General features: G+C 47.5%; 1 protein-coding gene across 2 annotated transcripts in view; it reads left to right on the top strand.

Moving 5' to 3' along the window:
* The window catches only part of kitlga (kit ligand a), a 75,245-nt gene that overhangs the window by 46,847 nt on the left and 12,017 nt on the right, over positions 1-16,381 (top strand). The window lies entirely within an intron of this gene.

Genomic DNA, 16,381 nt, shown 5'->3' with positions numbered 1-16,381 from the left:
TTTGATTGATGCTGCCTCTCTGCTGTGTGCAGAGCCTTTACCTGGTGCCTCTCTACTGTGGGCAGAGCCTGCACTGACCCCTCTCTGCTGTGTGCAGAGCCTGCACTGACCCCTCTCTACTGTGTGCAGAGCCTGCACTGACCCCTCTCTACTGTGAGCAGAGCCTGCACTGACCCCTCTCTACTGTGTGCAGAGCCTGCACTGACCCCTCTCTGCTGTGTGCAGAGCCTGCACTGACCCCTCTCTACTGTGTGCAGAGCCTGCACTGACCCCTCTCTACTGTGTGCAGAGCCTGCACTGACCCCTCTCTACTGTGTGCAGAGCCTGCACTGACCCCTCTCTACTGTGTGCAGAGCCTGCACTGACCCCTCTCTACTGTGTGCAGAGCCTGCACTGACCCCTCTCTACTGTGTGCAGAGCCTGCACTGACCCCTCTCTACTGTGGGCAGAGCCTGCACTGACCCCTCTCTGATGTGTGCAGAGCCTGCACTGACACCTCTCTACTGTGTGCAGAGCCTGCACTGACCCCTCTCTACTGTGAGCAGAGCCTGCACTGATACCTCTCTACTGTGTGCAGAGCCTGCACTGACCCCTCTCTACTGTGTGCAGAGCCTGCACTGACCCCTCTCTACTGTGTGCAGAGCCTGCACTGACCCCTCTCTGCTGTGTGCAGAGCCTGCACTGACCCCTCTCTACTGTGGGCAGAGCCTGCACTGACTTCTCTCTACTGTGGGCAGAGCCTGCACTGACCCCTCTCTACTGTGTGCAGAGCCTGCACTGACCCCTCTCTACTGTGGGCAGAGCATGCACTGACCCCTCTCTACTGTGTGCAGAGCCTGCACTGACCCCTCTCTGCTGTGTGCAGAGCCTGCACTGACCCCTCTCTACTGTGTGCAGAGCCTGCACTGACCCCTCTCTGCTGTGTGCAGAGCCTGCACTGACCCCTCTCTGCTGTGTGCAGAGCCTGCACTGACCCCTCTCTGCTGTGGGCAGAGCCTGCACTGACCCCTCTCTGCTGTGGGCAGAGCCTGCACTGACCCCTCTCTACTGTGTGCAGAGCCTGCACTGACCCCTCTCTGCTGTGTGCAGAGCCTGCACCAATGCCAAGCTGCCACTATGATGTATTTGCACAGGATTATTATGGAATTAGGGAGGGCGAGAAGTTTTGCTGTTGTTTTTCAGACTTGCAAAGTTATCTTGTATCTGCTGCTGATAATTGCTCCATCAGCAGGGGTTGGATTTCAGGTTATCATATTTCCAACATGTTTATTTTATTTTTTATAAATATGTTTTATTTTTATTTTATCTAAGTATGTGTTAAGAGACCTGGGAAAGGGAGGTAGAGCTTCTCAGCCAGGTTCAGACTATCACTGTAAACAGTGCTTCTAATGTGCACATTTGAAGCCATTCACTAGAGAAACAGAGCATGACAGAAAGTGGGATTTGGACAATATGTCCGTGTTGCAAAGTATGTAGCAATTCATCGTTTCTCATTTCATGAGTGAGGGAGAGAGAGGACACATCACCAATTATTGTTTCATTTTTCAACGTCATCTCATCTGATCTGATCAGGAAAACCTCTTGATCCTGTCGTATCATACTTCCTTTCTTCCCCCAAGCAAAGGCTCAGGCAAAGGGCTGACAACACTGGAGTCATTTGCAATTTCTTTTTCATCAGACATTAGAAGTAGCTACGGTATATTACCAAACCGTGAGCGAGAGTGGTGTGAAAATGTTAGGCAAACGCTGCTTCGTACTCATGTATGTATCAATGGTTTGTCCGCAGTCCTACAGTAGGCCTCACGCAGGCACAGGACGTACGTGTTTAGACTGTCAGCTGTAGTCTCTTTGCGGTGTGTCCAGTACTTTTTGGCCCTGACACACAGGTGACGAGAGGCAACGCAACAGTTGGCCTTCATTGCTGCTAGCTTGACGTCAGCTCGGTGTGTCTGGGCCTACAGGAAGTATAGAAGTGGACCTGGGAGTTTCACCATTAAGAGGATTATGAGACTGTAGCCATGAAACTGACAGAGACTTGATGATAAATCCTAAGGGGATGTCTGCAGAGTCAAGAAAATTCATGTATCAATTTCCAAAGGTTGATTGATTGTCTGGAATGATGTCTTTGGGTGTAAAAGCACATCGGGGCTGAGTTGTTCAGTGTCGGTGGAGGTTAGTGTAGCTTTGTTTTGTTCTGTCCGTCTAGCCAACATTCTGTTGTTGCTGCTGACATTTTCTTTTCTTGGGGGGAATTAAATGAACAATGGGGGCTCTTTGGCTAAAGTCCTGAGATGCAGTGTATTCAGCGTAGTCAGCAGAAACACATTGCAGCATCTTTCGTATGTCTGGAGGATCTATTATACAACACGTGGTTTTGACCGAGCAATCTGATTGGTCAGCTAGACATTTGGACCGTTCTCAAATCAGCATAAACAGCACACCTACAGTAGCCGCCTCATCACTAAAATATCACTCCGCCGGTCTGAGCTGACAGACAACAACGTCGTTAGCTGTTACATAGCCTATAGGCATGTTTAATAGCTGGTTATATAGGGACACCTAGTGGTGCCCTGACGTGGTACATGTTTGACCCAGATGTTTAGCTCCAAGAAAAACGGAGAAATAAATGAAGCCACGCCATGTCGAGCAACAGTATTCCAGCGCCAGAGGGCATGTGCATGTTGGGGATTTGGCGAAGACACATTAGCTTCTCATTACATTAACTGCAAACACCTGTGCGGAGACCAGCAGCTAGCTTACAGCGTCCTCTTCTTTCAACCATACGTCAACAGTAAGTCCGCTAAATAAATCAAACTTAACAACAAAACGATCAAATTTGCATCAACGCTGTAAGCTAGCTGCTGGTTTCTGCACAGGTGTTTGAAGTTAATGTGATGAGGGCCTCTCAGAGGCTACATTTGGCAAAAATACAAAGTGCTTTGGATACAGTCAAAGCATCCAGAAAATGTCATAGGTCACGTTAAGCTAAGAGAGAGAGAGAGAGAGTGTGTGTGTGTGTGTGTGTGTGTGTGTGTGTGTGTGTGTGTGTGTGTGTGTGTGTGTGTGTGTGTGTGTGTGTGTGCCTGCCTGCCTGCGTGCGTGTTTTAGGGAAATACTTTCCTTCTCACCTATAGGTTACCGTAGTTTATTTTCAGGGGATGATTCTGCCAACATTGATTTCCTACATAGTATGAAGCTTTTTGTTTTTGTTCTTAAAGGGGGACTTACCACCCAGATATGTAACAAAACGGCATGCTGCTTGATTTGAAAAAACCTATGGGAAAAACCAAGAAATTACGTATCCTCTTGTCTCACTAATACTCTTTGGCTGTGCTCAGCTCAGGATTTTTTTCCGGAAATCGACGCCATGACAGTTTCCCCGCAGTTTCCCCAAAACATCACAAGACAAAGTTATGAGAGCTCCAAAATCTTTATAAATATCAACAACTAGCCAACGCTGGTGGCCTGTATGGAAACAGCGTTGCTCAAAATGGTTGAAAGTTATATCAATTTTGTCATTCAGTGGCCAACTAGAAATTCACTTTATTTGGCTCCCATTTGTGTGTATGTGGGGCTCTGTAACTATCGTTAAAAGAGCCTAGTGACGCGAGACCGCAGCACAGCACAATAGTCAGGACAAACGCCCCGCTCTCACGCTCATGTAATCACAATGCGAGATTTCTCCACGTCATTCCCTCGTCCAACTTGCCATATACCGCGCCATGAAATCTGTTTTGAATTTTCGTTTGGGGGCTTTTCGTGATTCTTGTTCAAAGTTGTACTGCACCTCTGATTTTTCCTCTCGAGCGCAGCGCAGCGCAGGGCAGAGCAGCAGAGCTCCCTCCTCCTCCTCCTCGGCTCAATCCATTCCGGTCTGTCCAAACTTAATACCGATCTAATCTCAGTATGAGATGCAGGGAAATATATAATAGTAGCCGATGTGTTTAGAGCAGCTTTGTCACATTGTCACGTCGTAGTATAGCGTTATATTTTACATGTGTGCTAAACTGCAATGAGATTTGTTTGCGGAAATGACGGCGGGGATGAAAGTCGCTGTGTGAGGGGAGGCTCACTTTGGTGAGGGGGCTCGGAGCTGCTGCAAACACACAATAACCCCTCCCTCCTCCTCTCTCTCTCTCTCTGCACAATCAAGTGGTTGAGTAGTTAAATCATATCTAGGCTACATAAAAAAATAAAAATAAAAAATCAGATTTGCATCTGAGAGACCAAATCTCATCATATGGGGGTCCATTGCCACAATGTGAACTAAATTAGGGCTCCTTAGTATGAAAAAGGTTGGGAATGATTTACAGCAACACAATGCCATTTCCTTCCTTTTATGATTATAGTGGCGTTTATTGATAGTATTGTGTTACATAGGAGTTGGTAGGAAAATAACAGGCGTTTGTAATCAATTAACAGGTGATTAACAAGTTTAACAATTAACAAGTGACACAAACAGCCAATGAGCTGTGTGTATTGTAGCACCATATTGGTAGGAAAATGCTTGTGACATCATGGGAATAGGCTTGGAGTTGTGAGGAGCCGGGAAAGGGTACAGGGGGAGTAGGGGAGTAACTATCTTGAAATCCCATAGTCTTTGGGGACAACGTGACGTCAGGTTGTACCAAATCTCCCATTCATTTGAGGGCAAAAGAAAAAGCAGTGTTCAACCCATAGAGGGCACTTATGCCAGTTATGCGGCTGAAAATGATATAAATGGTACAATGGCAACAGTTTGGTCTCAAATGTGGTGATTTTGACCAGAAATCTTCACACACCACCCCCAAAGTCATATATATTGGTTAAAAGCTGAAAAAAAGTGTTTTGGGGGTAAGTTACACTTTAAGAACGAATTAAATCCTAAAAGAAGATGTGACGTCCCATCACTCATATTAAAAATGTACTCTTGGCCTTATAAATTTAGATTGATGCAACACACGCGCAGGAGAACGACTGTCCATGAGATTTCCATTCAACCATCCTCTAAGCCATGCATTTCATAACATTGTAAGATTGCAAGAGAAAAGTATTTTAGAAACTTGGAGAGAGCAAACCCCGCCAACGCTGAATATCCAGCTTGCTGTCACACCCAAAGCCATCATTCATATCACTTACATTGATTTGTTGACTCAGCAAATATCCGCTCAGGATCAGGATCAAAGTGTCTGTCAGAAACGATAAACGTTAATCACCTGATGGCGGAAATCCCAGATCCAGTCCAAGGCTGAACTGTCCATCAGGTTTTATGGCCGACAGAACAGACAAACACGCAAACACGGGCGAAAACACAACCACCTGGTCAGAGGGAAATGCATCTTGTAAAAATGTTGTTGTTTGTATTATACGCCTCTTGAGCCAAGCTGTTTGATGTATTTATCCGGAGCTGGTAACAGCGACATGACCAGAATGACTGAAACATGACCGTTTAGCATGGGATGGCTCCGGGGGGAATTGAACCTCTAACCTCCACCGGGCGACGCGGGACCTGTGTGGCCCCTCTCAGAGTTGAACAAACATCTTTTTGGCCCCTGCAGCTTATTCAAGATTCAAGATCCTTTATTTGTCATTGTCATTTTAATCAGTTCATCCAATAGAGACACTGCGTAACGCGTCATCATTCAGAAACCACGCCCAAGACGGGGGAAAACAGAAACCCCCCCCTCCAATCCTGGCGTTCTCCTATGTCACGTGCATGGTTGCGTGTTGCGGAAAAAGATCGTATATACGGAAGATGAACACTCCAACTTACTTCCTTGACAGCTAGATCCACATTTTTCTTCTCGCCAATTCTCAATGGCTTCCTTGTTTTGCTCAGGAGTACAAAAAAACTTTTAACTGGCGATTTTTTACATTTGTTGTCTGCGCAGCTTTTAACACAACAGCTTTTAGCTATGTTTAATTTAAGGAAAATGACGCTGGTGTGTGGAAATGAACGGAGCCTTTCCCCCGTGATGGGCGTGGCCTATTTCAGTCAGGCTCTATAGTGCAGGACAGGAAACCAAGATGCCCTACTCATTTCAGGAAGTAGTGGAGTTGTGCAAGTAGTCTATTGCACTAAGGAACAGCAGCAAAAAAAAGGGGGGGGGGGGGCAAATAGCCCCTAGTGCATCTAGACAGCATTCAGTGTGATTACTGCTCTAGGAAAAAAACTGTTTTTTAGGCGGTTTGTTCTGGCTTTGATTACCCTGTGTCTCCTGCCCGAGGGCAGCAGCTCGAACAGGCAGTGTCCCGACTCCCGGGTGCGATGGGTCGTTGATTTTTTTTTTTTTTTTTTGCTTTTATGAGGCAACGGGAACTGTAGAGGTCTTCCAGACTGGGGAGAGGGCAGCCTACCGCTTTCTGGGCGGAAGAGATGACCTTCTGGAGCGCTTTCTTCTCTGCTGCTGTGCAGCTGGCGTACCACACACATGTATGTATGTGAGCACGCTTTCAATGGAGCAGTGGCAAAAAGCCTTCTGGGGGAGATGGTGTTGGCGCTCCAGCAGAAGTCATCTTTGATCTGGACGCCCAGGAACCGGAAGGTCGAGACCCTCTCCACACTGTCACCGCCGATATGGAGAGGTTGAATGTCTGTTTTATTTTTACGAAAGTCAATGATCAGTTCCTTGGTTTTGGTGGTGTTGAGGGCCAGGTTGTTGTCCTTGCACCACCCTGTCAGCCGCTCCACCTCACCTCTGTAGGCCGACTCATCCCCTTCGGAGATGAGTCCGACCACGGTGGTATCGTCGTCAGAATTTTATGATGGTATTGCTGGGGTGGGCGGGGGCACAGTCGTAGGTGTAGAGGGTGTCACCCCGCACCAGCCCTGGCGGGAGCCCGTGCTGAGTCTGAGAGCTGTGGAGGTGTGGCTGGGGGGAGCCCGTGCTGAGTCTGAGAGCTGTGGAGGTGTGGCTGGGGGGGAGCCCGTGCTGAGTCTGAGAGCTGTGGAGGTGTGGCTGGGGGGAGCCCGTGCTGAGTCTGAGAGCTGTGGAGGTGTGGCTGGGGGGAGCCCGTGCTGAGTCTGAGAGCTGTGGAGGTGTGGCTGGGGGGAGCCCGTGCTGAGTCTGAGAGCTGTGGAGGTGTGGCTGGGGGCCTACTCTAACCTTTTGGGGGCGGTCTGACAGGAAGTCAAATTGATGTTGGGAGGCCCAGGTCTGTCAGCTTGGACACCAGAGTCTGTGGGGAAGGATGGAATTAAAAGCTGAACTAAAATCCAACAAAGAGCAGCCTCACATAGCTCCCCCACTGCTCCAGATGTGTCAGAGTGTGTTATGGGATTGATGGGCTCTAAATCTGTCTCATAAAGAGCCTGAAACGGACAGAAACAGCGGCACCATATTGCTTTCATCACTCAGACATCACGTCCTGCTGTGCATGTTCATCTGTTCACTTAATTGGCCCTGTTTCCTCTGTGTGACCCATGTTAGGGGCTTGCCCAGGGGTGGAGGTGGGACGCTCTAAGTGCTAACCGCAGTAGTAGCTCCCTTGGCGCAGGGGGCGTATCAAGTGTCCACCACCAGGTGCCACCCCATAATCCTGAGGGAGCTGGCATCTGTCGCCGACATCATTGTCTTTCAGAGGCTGCAGCGCGCTGAACTCAAAGCTGGAGTGAAGCTACTGATATCATATTAAACTACAAGACCGAAGGCATCCATTGCTACCATGTTCTGCTAGCTGATTGGGAAGGGGGCTAAATAACAATCCAAATTTTAAGCGAAATTTCCCTTCCGAAATGTTGCACTCAGTGCCACCCTTGCTTGAGTCTGTGCCCCCACCTGGGCCACCCCAGTCAAAATGGGCTGGACACGCCACTGGCGGAGCTGGTTAACAGGCCTTTATACTGGAGGGGCTGAGTTTAACCAACAACTCGCAAGAACATGCAATATGAAATGACTGTCAATTAGTCAATAGATCAGTCAGATGCAGCTGTGACACATAGCACACACATTAGCAAATATTCACCAATGATATCATGATGACAACTTTGAGTCAGTGAGGTGTGTGTGTGTGTGTGTGTGTGTGTGTGTGTGTGTGTGTGTGTGCGCGTGCATGTGAGTGTGTGCGTGCGTGTGTGTGTGTGTGAGTGTGTGCGTGCGTGTGTGTGAGACATACCGTACATGTAGCTGCTCTGCTTCAACATGACAATGTGTACTGATATACATTATGTTAACTTTAACAGGCTGTTCTCTCTGGGGAGAAGTTTACACCTGCATGGTTGGTGTGTGTGTGTGTGTGTGTGTGTGTGTGTGTGTGTGTGTGTGTGTGTGTGTGTGTGTGTGTGTGTGTGTGTGTGTGTGTGTACGTGTGTGTGTGTACGTGCGTGCGTGTGTACGCATGTGTGTCTGAACATTATACATGCCACCATGTCATACATTATTAGATTTAAGTAGACTACACTACACTACACTACACTACACTACACTACACTACACTACACACTAACACTACACTACACTACACTACACACTAACACTACACTAGTAGTGCAGTGCCTGTTTGCACAGAGCACAGAGAAGAACGCTGTTCACTTGTTTATTCAAAGTTTATTAATATTGACGCATGTCTGGGGTGCCCCATTGCCTGGCCTGGTGGTCCTCGCGACCGGCCTGGGTTCGGATCTGGCCCCTGGCCCTTTGCCACATGACCTCCCTGCCTTTCCTGTCAATCTGCTGTTCTGTCTAGTAAAGGTAAAATATATGTGTGGTGGTCTTTCCTGTCAATCTGCTGTCCTGTCTAGTAAAGGCAAAATATATGTGTGGTGGTCTTTCCTGTCAATCTGCTGTTCTGTCTAGTAAAGGCAAAATATATGTGTGGTGGTCTTTCCTGTCAATCTGCTGTTCTGTCTAGTAAAGGCAAAATATATGTGTGGTGGTCTTTCCTGTCAATCTGCTGTCCTGTCTAGTAAAGGCAAAATATATGTGTGGTGGTCTTTCCTGTCAATCTGCTGTCCTGTCTAGTAAAGGCAAAATATATGTGTGGTGGTCTTTCCTGTCAATCTGCTGTCCTGTCTAGTAAAGGCAAAATATATGTGTGGTGGTCTTTCCTGTCAATCTGCTGTCCTGTCTAGTAAAGGCAAAATATATGTGTGGTGGTCTTTCCTGTCAATCTGCTGTCCTGTCTAGTAAAGGCAAAATATATGTGTGGTGGTCTGCAAAACCCCTTCACATGGTAAGAATTTGACATTTAAATTTCAATAAATTAGAAACTCTCCCCTATACTGTACAGCAGGGCTATTCAACTAAATTGTTCAGGGGGCCGCATTGTCAGAAACCTAAGGGGCCGGGGGCCGGACCGTTCCCCGAGCCATTATATGTACACTTGACACAACCCACCACCACATTTTCGCAGCCGTGCTGGAACTATTATTAAATAGGGGGTGCTGTAAGGAATGGAATCTCGACGCTGCCCGATAGAAAATTTGATGTTTTTTGGACTTTTATCCATATTTAGAAGAATATTTAATTTTAAATTAACATTAGGATTATACTGTTGTGATGTCATTATTCAGTATCTTCTCCTTTTCTCACTCACTTTCATGTAACCACCTGCTCTCCCTTTAGACGTTTTACACTACAACAGACAGCATCACAGGCATAAACACTGAACTTATTATTATTATTATGGAAAACCAGATTATGATGAAAATCAAACACTGTAATGTAACAAACAAGGAAAAATGAAATAAAAAAGCTTCTCCCGGGCCAGTCATAGATCTTTGTCCCCCACCGAAAAAAGAAAAGAAAAGAAAATAATAATAATAATAATTTTTTATATCAAACTCTGGCGTTATAAAAGTTATATACTGTACAGCAGGCCTATTCAACTGGCGGCCCGCGGGCCGGATACGGCCCGTTTGAATTTTGATCCGGCCCGCGGGCCGCCAGTTGAATAGGCCTGCTGTACAGTATATAACTTTTTGAATGACTGCGTTAGCTCTCTCAGATCAAACGTTATGAGTATTTTAATCTGTTATGTGTCTGAAAGAAAAACGTGAGAAAAATGGCTTTAAAGGGATACGCCACTTTTTCAGGAGTTCGGCTCATTTGCCATATCCCCCCCACATAACCAAGGTACACCATGCCTTTACCGTCACAGTCGTGAAGTTAGTATCGCCATATAATGGAGGCCAATGGTACACCCGTTCAAAATACACAAAAAACACATATCTAATAGTGCCAAAATACATGTGCTTTGGGTACTTAGATGAAATATTAATCCATAGTTACGTGAAACTTCATTTTCGGAGTAAATCCCCACACCGAGTTACTTCCTTGTTTGCCTGTAAAGAGCGCTTCCGCTGTACACAGAGCATGCGCTGTATGTCGTGCATGCCTGGCAGCCATATTTAGAAAGTAATGCTATCTAATTACCTTAAAAAAAAGATAATTTCTCTGCATTTGGATTAATATTTCATCACGTGGTGAGTACCCATGAATTGGATTTGGATTTGGTTTGGATTTTCAGGCCCGTTGAGAACTCTAATATATTGTAGCGGGTTGGGTTTGTGTGCTACTCTAAGTGTGTGATACTGTTCTGTGCATGGGGGTTAACGGTGGGATTGACATGTCTGTGGGGATTTACGGGGGTCTGTGAAGGCGACATATAGCCAGTGGGTGGGGTGAGAGGGGGGTTCACCTGTGATTGGCTGGGGGGAGGGGAGCTGTGGGCGAGAGGGGAACAGCTCGGGGAGTTGGAGCGTGAGCCTGAGAGAGACGGCTGTGTTTGGGGAGAGCTGAGAGCTAGGAGGGAGCTAGCGGGGTTTTGGGTGTGTGTTTGTGGGGTTTGTTTTGGCGTGGGCTACGGCTGACAGTAGCCCCCGGACCTGTGTGAAACCAAATAAAGTGCGGTAACTATATCCTGACTCTCGCCTGGTTCCTGACAATGCTACACTGGTGTCAGAAGAAAAACTAAGACTGGAAGACTCGAGCGCGACCTGGCGTTAGCGGTTAGCTGTTTGTGTGCTAGCTGCTACAAGGACCACGTGGAATGGTGCGTATAGAAGAACGCCTGTCGGTGGACGGGGGGGAAAAGGAGCTACCGACCCCGGAGTTTAGCTCGGTGCTTGCTAGCATGGAGGGCCGCCTGAAGCAGGAGCTCAGCGCGGTACTTGCCGGCGTGGAGGCCCGCTTGATGCAGGAGATCAGACGGCTGTTGCAGGCGACGCCTGCCTGGGCAGAGGGGCTCATGAAGCTGCTACGGGAGGTCGCGCAGCACGGAGAGAAGCAGACGGAGGAGCCGCAAAGAGTGTTGGACTTGTGGGGGACATGGACACCTGGCGAGGTGGTGTCGCAGCGGTTCCGAGGGACAGACGGGGTACGCGGAGCAACGATACTGGGGACGGCCGGGTGTCTGCTGGTCGTGCGGAGCCTTCGGGCATCTGGCCAGGGGGTGTCAGGAGGCTGTCGGGGGGCAGAGGACGGCGGGAGAGGAGAGACGTGCAGGCGGCTGGCAGGTGAGACTCTGCTGGTCGTGTAAGAGGCCTGGACATTTGGCCAGAGACTGCACTGAGACAGTGGAGGTCAGGGAAGAGACACGGGTTGGGGAGAGTGTGGAAAGCCGGGGGGAAGAGAACGTTGTTAGGATCGGGAGAGCGACGCTCATATTTCCAGGTGAGCAGGTGTCGCTACTAACGCCGGAGGGACCGGCACAGCCGAGCTGTGCTACGCCCCCCACGGTTGCTGTACGGGAAGCCGAGGTGGTGGTCGCGGCCGGTTGTGTTCTCCCTGCTGTCCTGAACACGCCGCCCCCTGGGGGAGGGGGACAGGAGGACGAGCGCAGGCGAGAGGCGGAGAAAGAGGGGGAGTGTTCAGATGTGGACCTGGCGGGCGACATGGCTATTTGGTCGGTCGAAGCGGAGGAGTGGAAACGCAGGCAGGCGGAGGACGCGGATATCGGTCCGGTGTATACGTGGGTGGTGGCCGGACACCGGCCCCCTGTGGAGGAGATTCACACGTTTTCCGGTGCCACGAAAGGACTGTGGGATATGTTTGCGAAGCTGCGTCTGAGTGAAGATGGAGTTTTGGGGAGGGGGGAGCACGGGAAAAGAGGGTTCCAGACGGTTGTACCCAGCTCCCTCCGAGGGCTGGTACTGCGGTGGGCGCACAAGGGCCTCGGCTGTCTCGGGCATCGCGGGCCTGAGGAGACGCTCTGCCGTGTTCGTGGGGGACACTACTGGGGCAAACACAAGGAGGATGTGCGGAACTACTGCAGTGCGTGTGAGGACTGTGGGACACAGGGGGGGGACTGAGGAGAGTCACCCGGCGGAGGAGTAACCCCACTGGGGGGGGAGAGGGACTAGTGTGCTTCTGGTGGGCCAGAAGCTTTGATGTGAGGGGGAAGTGTAGCGGGTTGGGTTTGTGTGCTACTGTAAGTGTGTGATACTGTTCTGTGCATGGGGGTTAACGGTGGGATTGACATGTCTGTGGGGATTTACGGGGGTCTGTGAAGGCGACATATAGCCAGTGGGTGGGGTGAGAGGGGGGTTCACCTGTGATTGGCTGGGGGGAGGGGAGCTGTGGGCGAGAGGGGAACAGCTCGGGGAGTTGGAGCGTGAGCCTTAGAGAGACGGCTGTGTTTGGGGAGAGCTGAGAGCTAGGAGGGAGCTAGCGGGGTTTTGGGTGTGTGTTTGTGGGGTTTGTTTAGGCGTGGGCTACGGCTGACAGTAGCCCCCGGACCTGTGTGAAACCAAATAAAGTGCGGTAACTATATCCTGACTCTCGCCTGGTTCCTGACAATGCTACAATATAATAGTCTTAACTACAGTAATGTGTCTCTGGATCATCCCTTATCTACAGTAATGTGTCTCTGGATCATCCCTTAACTACAGTAATGTGTCTCTGGATCATCCCTTATCTACAGTAATGTGTCTCTGGATCATCCCTTATCTACAGTAATGTGTCTCTGGATCATCCCTTAACTACAGTAATGTGTCTCTGGATCATCCCTTAACTACAGTAATGTGTCTCTGGATCATCCCTTAACTACAGTAATGTGTCTCTGGATCATCCCTTAACTACAGTAATGTGTCTCTGGATCACCCCTTACCTACTGTGTCTCTGCTCAGTGTCATTGAGCTTCTAATGAAAATATCACTCACTGAACCCAAATGCATCCAAAATAGCTTCTACAGTATAAAGCTATGAAACAAATTGAAACTCACACAGAGCATCTGCAAGTAGGCTAGTGGTAACTTTCTTGGAGCCAGATGATGAAATTGTCCAGTGGCCTTTTTATAAATAGTCCACCCCTGCTGCCCCCTAGAGACAGAGCATATTAAAAACAAGCATATTGACCTATTTTAGTCAATTTTTCTGAAATAAGTTACCGAGAAAGTCCATATGCCGCGTAAAAAAAAGAGACATAAAATAATCCATGGTGCATCGATTTAGAATGAAATCAACAACCAAAAAAAGTGGGAAATCTGCACATATAAAGTAAATTAATCAAGATATATTTTTGAGAGTGTGGATTGCTATCCTATTTTTCTTTGTCTATGGTGTGTCTACCTACTTTGTCCTCCCCAGAAGTTTCATTGCATCCATTGCAGCGTGCAGTGACGTGAGTAATTCAAGCGGTGTCAAAGCACATGGAGAAATGAGACGGCTTGCTGTGGCGTTGGCCCCATAACATGCAGTTCCATCTGTGATTTCACACTTCCAGATGTGCTGAACCAGCAGCTCAGGCCGCTTTGGGTTTTGATCAGTTTAGCAGTTACAGCAAAGAGTTTGATTCTGATGTCACCTGAGCCCTATTCACACATGTCTGATGTTACCTTGGCACCTCTGGTGTTTCTGAAATGATTGGCAAGAGCCTCAGTGATCTTTATCCCGTGAGTCTGCCATGTGTCTGGAATTTGTAAAGGAAATGTCAGCGCAGATGATCTGTGGTTTTGGTGAGGATAGAGATCAAACTGATATACTAATCATAATCATCAATAATCATCAATCATTTCAGCTGTAATTTGCTTTGGATGCGTGATTTCTCCCTTCCTCCTGGGCAAAGAAATGGAGATGAATCTGTGGATGAAAGTTTTTCCGTTGCAAACTTCAAGTTGTTCAAGTTGTGCTTTTGTTAAATCAAGTGACTAAATAAATCCTGACCCAATTCTATCTGGGGCAAAAGTGATTTCACACATAATGCAAGTCCTATGTGAATAGACCTGTAGACACCATCTGAAGAAAAGTCACAACTATTCTGACAACATGGTATTGTTGAGGGAATGTAGTCTATTTCACCTCAAGTCTCAGCCGCTGTATAAACAGTATTTTGCCCATAATAAAGTCTCTTTCTCATCATGCGTCACAAGTCAAAACAGGTGGCGGCACGGTGGCTCAGTGGTTAGCCCTGTCGCCTCACAGCAAGAAGGTCGTGGGTTCGGATCTCCACCCTGGTCATTTCTGTGTGGAGTTTGCATGTTCTCCCCCCGTGTTTGTGGAGGTTTCCTCCTCCAGTCCAAATATATGCCGTGTAGTATGTATGCAACCTATGTTGTGTGTAGATATAATGATGTAGTATATGACTGTGATGTGGTAATAAGGCTATGAACATAACTAACTGTTCCTACTGGACGACATGGCCTACATCTCCTTTCAAACTAAAGCAAGGCTGTTTACTGTGTCCAACATGCAGAAGCCCTGCCATGTAAAAGACCATTAGCTTTGATAAGCAGAAGCAAGGCAGAATTCAATTAAATGTCATCTGCCCTTAACATGCGTCTGCCTTTCCTGCCCCTCGTGGATCTTTGTTCCACTCACTTCCTGTTGTGGTTTTGTCTGACGGGCAAATAGCAACAGAGGGACGTGAGGTCGCATGAAGGCTTATCGCTAGGGGTGCTCCGATCCGGCTAAGCCACGATCCGATCCGATTTCCGATTCCTGGGGTCACGATCCGATTCCAGAATCGATTCTCGATTCCAACGATTCTCGATTCCAACGATTCTCGATTCCAGAATCTAGAATCGATTCTCAATTATGTAGTTTTATATTGCAATAACACACAAAGGTAAATCTAAGACAAAAAATGACAAATGTATTAATGCTGAACTTCAAATTCAACTTCTGAAGTATTGCAGTCAGGGCCTAAATTCATTTTGCAAACTAGGGGGGAATTCCCCCCTTATGTTCTTCAGATAAGATGCAGTACAGTACACAGATGACATGAACATTTGGACACTTATTCAGCCGGTATCTTGCATGTTGCCTTCAGGTGCACTGTAATTTTTTTTTTTTTTTTTTTTTTAACAATACAAAGAAGAATCGATTCTTGGGAGTTTGGAATCGATCCAGGAATCGTGGCATTAAGAATCGCGATCCTTTCAGAATCGATTTTTTGGAGCACCCCTACTTATCGCCTTGTTGCCCTTCAGCAAGGCAGTAGAAGACACGATTTGTAGCTGAGCAAGTATGATTCTGTCTGTCTGTCTGCCTACCTGTTCTGTTCAGTCAGTTCAGTTACGTTTATAGCCCCTTATCACAAGTATGTCTCAAAGGGCTTTGCATAGGCACCATCACAGTCTATCCTACATCATATATCTACACACAACATAGGTTACATATTACATCATATAGATACTACACATTAGTAGCAATGTCATCTACCTATACCGTGTAGATCTACACAGTGTAGATTACAAACACAGCATACCTTTAGACTGTGGAGGAAACTGGAGCATGCAGAGGAAACCGCAAACACGGGGAGAACATGCAAACTCCACACAGAAAGGACCGGGCTGGAGGTTCAAACCCACGACCTTCTTGCCTGTCTGTCTGTCTGTCTGTCTGTCTGTCTGTCTGTCTGTCTGTCTGCCTGCCTGCCTGCCTGCCTGCCTGCCTGCCTGCCTGCCTTTCTGTCTGCCTGCCTGCCTGTCTGTCTGTCTGCCTGCCTGCCTGCCTGCCTGCCTGTCTGTCTGTCTGTCTGTCTGTCTGTCTGTCTCAGGGAGTTGATGCAAAAGAGCATGCATGGTCCACAAAACCTTACCTCGAGACACTTTAGATTATGGGACAAATTAACTTATATAATAATGAGTTGATTATTAATTATGCATAGTATTGGTTTATTATTCGTAATTACAAACCACTTATTAGCACCTTATTTTGCACTATAATCACAAAATGTCTGTCTGTCCGTCCGGCTGAGCACATTTATCTCCACACTCGTTGCTCCGATCACCTCTAAAATTTGCAATACACTTTTCAGAGGTCTGGAATGAATCTTGTACACACACAAAATGAATACATATTTTCTTCTTTGTTTTATGGCAGTTGGTTTCCTTTATGTTTCATTACCCTTCTTCTTCTTCTTCTACTGCCCATAGCGATATTTTATGCACCGATGATGTCATCAGTGATGTCACTCAAGCAATTGTCATGGCATCAGTGATCTCACTAAAGTAATTGTGATG

Source organism: Poromitra crassiceps (assembly GCF_964638095.1).
Source record: "Poromitra crassiceps genome assembly, chromosome: 18".
NCBI classification, from domain to species: Eukaryota; Metazoa; Chordata; class Actinopteri; order Beryciformes; family Melamphaidae; genus Poromitra; species Poromitra crassiceps.
This window is presented reverse-complemented; position numbering and strand designations above follow the sequence as displayed.